The sequence below is a fragment of the Triturus cristatus genome, chromosome 1_2 (genome assembly GCF_964204655.1).
Source record: "Triturus cristatus chromosome 1_2, aTriCri1.1, whole genome shotgun sequence".
In the NCBI taxonomy this organism is placed as follows: domain Eukaryota; kingdom Metazoa; phylum Chordata; class Amphibia; order Caudata; family Salamandridae; genus Triturus; species Triturus cristatus.
This window is the reverse complement of record NC_140580.1, coordinates 1119827795-1119831819: the sequence shown is the minus strand read 5'-3', so window position 1 is coordinate 1119831819 and position 4025 is coordinate 1119827795.

Below are 4025 nucleotides of genomic sequence, written 5' to 3'. Positions count from 1 at the left end.
ACACTTAATATTACTGGGATTCCATCCAAAGCCAGAACCATGAAACATATGGGAAAGGCAAAATGTGTTCAGAGGTAGGACTTCAGATTTATCTATATTCAATTTGTATCCAGAGACTAAGGAATATTCTTGTAATAAAGGGAAAAGTGAGGGTAAAGAAGTGGACGGATTAGAAATGTAGAGTAGAATATCATCAGCATAAGCAGTAAATTTAATATCAATATTCTGAAATGTGAAGCCGGTATAAGATGGTGAACGCCGAATTTGTTCCAAGAAAGGTTCTAAAGCGAGAATGAAAAGAGGAAGGGAAAGGGGACAAACTTGTCTGGTTCCTCTATGGAGAGTAAAATAATTAGATTGAGAGCCATTAACCCAAATAGAAGTAGAGGGGGCAGAATACAACAATTGAATATATTGAATAATGGGGGGCTAAAACTATGCCATCTCAGCGCTCCAAACATAAAGTCCCAGCTTACCCTATCGAACGCTTTTTCAGCGTCTAATGTGATAGCTGCGACTGGGGAGTCCATCTTTGAGGCAAGGTGGATGATGTTAAGGAGAGTTCTTGAGTTATCGGTAATGGATCTGCCTTTGACAAACCCAGATTGATAAATATTAATAATGTCAGGAATCACTTTGTTAATGCGAATGCCTAAAATTTTGGCGTAAATATTACAATCTGTTTTGATTAAGGAAATGGGATTATAATTTTTTCAAAGAGAGCGTTCCTTATCTTTTTAGGGATTAAGCATAGCATTGCCTGTGTAAAGGATCCCCTAGATTCTCCTTTGGCAAGAAAATGGTTGATCAATGAAAGTAAGTGTGGTATTAAAATGTTCTTAAAGTGGAGATAAAAACAAACAGTGAAGCCATCCGGACCAGGAGTTTTGTCCTTGGGTAGGAGAGTAATAGCATTGAGTATTTCCTTTTCTGAGATAGGAATGACTAGGGATGAAAGATCTGTAAGATTATCAGGGGATTTGGGAAGAGATTGAAAGAAAGAGTCAATTTGTGCGGAAGAAGGACTGGATTCTGGAGTGTAAAGGGAGGAGTAATATTGGACAAAACAATCAAGGATTTTATCATCAGTGGACTGATGAACTCCATGGGTATCAGCAATATCTATGATTTTAAATTTTTGCTTTTTGATTTTGAGATAATTTGCAAGGGATTTGCCTGCTTTATTCCGCCCTCCATATATTTTAGCATTGAATTTGAGGAGATTATTACATGCGGAGTCCCAGGAGTGCTTGTTATATTGCATTTTCGCTTTGATAAGAGAAGAGAGTCTATCAGAGGAGTTTGTGGTGAAGTAAAGATGTTCAAGCTCTTTAATTTGTTTAAGAATGTGAGATGGCTTTAAAAGGGCTCTTTTCCTCTTTTGAGATACAAAGTCAATAATAAATCCTCTGGCGGCAGCCTTGAAGGCGTCCCAAATAAAGTGAAATTGAGAAGTAGAGTGAAGATTATTATGGAAGAATTCCTGCATAAAAAGCATAAATTGCTCAATAAACTGGGAATCTAAGAGGAGAGAATTATTAAAGCGCCAGCGCCGAGAGGGGGGAGCAGGTGAGAGGTAATCCAAGTCCAAAATAACGGGGTCGTGGTCTGAAATAAGAATAGAACCTATTTCTGAGTTAGTCATGAATTGGAAAACGTGTTGAGTGAGAAAAATATAGGCAATACGAGAGTGGGATGCATGAACTAAAGAAGAGAAGGAGAATTCTAGTGTGTCAGGGTGGGATATTCTCCAGGAATCTATGAGGCCTCTGGAAGAAATAGTTTAAAAACAAGATTTCTGCATCTTATTGGGAACATATCTGGTTTGTGATTTCCAGTCTAAGAAGGGATCCATGAGTTGGTTACGGTCACCGCCCATAATTAAATCATCAGTCGCATGTGAAGAAAGAAGGGTGGAGAAGTCATTCCAAAAGGTTAAGTCAATACCTTTAGGGCCATAAACATTACAAAAGGAAAGTTGTGCGTTATTAACAGTAGTATTTAAAAACAACCATCTACCATTAGTATCATGAAACTCATTTTGTAACTGAACAGTTAACGACTTATGAAACAAAATAATAACACCATTTTTGTTGTTCACTGTCGGGGAGCAGAAAGCTTCTCCTACCCATTGTTTACGCAGTGAAGACAGATCTTGCAAATTAAGGTGCGTTTCTTGCAACAATGCAACTTGACATTTCAATCTCGCTAAATGAGATAAAACACGTTGTTTTTTAACAGGATTGCGAATACCTTTAACATTCCAAGAGATAACGCGAAGACCACTCATCCCTGGAATTTGAATAAGAGTAGGCTGAAGAGTGAAGCGAAGTCTAAAAAGGGTAGGAGAAGAGAAAATAAGGGTAAAAAGAGGATGGAAAGATGAAGATAACAAAGAGGAGCAAAAAGAGAAGAAATTGAACTATATGACCACCACATGAACAGGCACCGGAGCAGGCTGAGAGAACAGGAGAGAACCATAGGCTGAAATGGAAAAGAGGAAGATGTAGAAGGGGGTAAATAAGAAAAAAGTTGCCAAAGAGGGGAAAAGGAGAAAGAGGTAAGAAAGGAGAGAGCAGTAAAAAGAAGAGAAGGAAAGAAAGAAATAAAGGAGAAGAAAGGAAAGAGAAGAAGGAGGGGAGCAAAGTCCCCCAAAAAAGGACATCAAAAAGAGGATGACAGAAAGCCAAATGGCTTTAGTCATAAAGCTCGTAAAAACAAGGAGAGGGGCTCAATAACATCCAAAGGAACAGAGCACCGAAATATACTGTAAAGTAAAAGTTTTCCCTTTGGACTTTCTTACATCAATAGTGGAGGCACTACTCATGTGTCATGTCAAAGAAGGGATATAGCTTAAGAAGATTTATACCAAAGCCAAACCAATGGACATACAAGATGCAGAACTCCCTAACAGTATGCACAATAAAGGCCAATATATAAGTGAAAAAACAATCTTTCCAATAAAGTGTCACAAGGGTGATCCAATACACAGCAATGTAATTAAACAAAGAGCATACATAAAGGAAATTTAGTAAATCAATACATGTTTTATTAAAACAAATTTTAAATTAAAATTGAAGTGCGCATCATAGACATATACAAAATAAATCAATACATAAAAAATTCTATTTATAAAAACCAAATGTCTTCATTCGAATATATACACAGATTTAATTAAAAAACAGCAATATATCTCACAATTCTAAATCACACAAGTTAGTTGGAAGGACACATTTTGTAATAAAGGCACCTCACTTGTGCTTCAATATTGTTGGTTTGTGTTACCTTAGGACCAATACCGCTAAGCTCACTAAACCCTAATCTTCGGTAATTGGTCCCAGGACAAATACAACTTAGGTAACAGGCGTCGACGCGTTTCGGTGGACAAGATTATAGAGCCACCTTCTTCAGGACAGGTAGTTGAGGTCCTTCCTTCCGTGAATCAAACTTCTAAAAATACTTAAATTATTTTTATTATCCGCACATCGTGGACTGGTCGTAATGATACACCTCCTTATAGGATAACTGAGACGAAGACACTGTAGGCTTTACACTCTCTCAACACCCCGTTTATCGATAACCGGTGGTGACAGAATACCCGCGAAAGACGAGGGGGCGAAACGAAGACCGGATCGAGTAGAGCTATACAGCCTACCAGCATTAAACAGATGAAAGGCTACGCTGGCGAATTGTTTTAACAAGCGGAGTTTAAGTATCAATTATCATCTCCCATATTCTGGTGGTCATCGAGTCCGACGCCAGTCGTTGGAGTTGGGGCGCGCGCTGCGGCGATATCTCCACAGGCGGAAGGTGGTCTCCACAGGAACTATCGCTACACATAAATTGTCTGGAACTCCTAGCGGGTTCCTTTGCGATTCGGACCCTGTCCCCCAAGCAGACCTCCTGCTGCATCCTGCTACAGATGGACAACGTATCGGCAGTGAGATACATAAACAAATTGGGAGGGACGAGATTGTCCCTGTTGGTGGAGATTGCCAAAGACTTCTGGCATTACTGCCTGAACA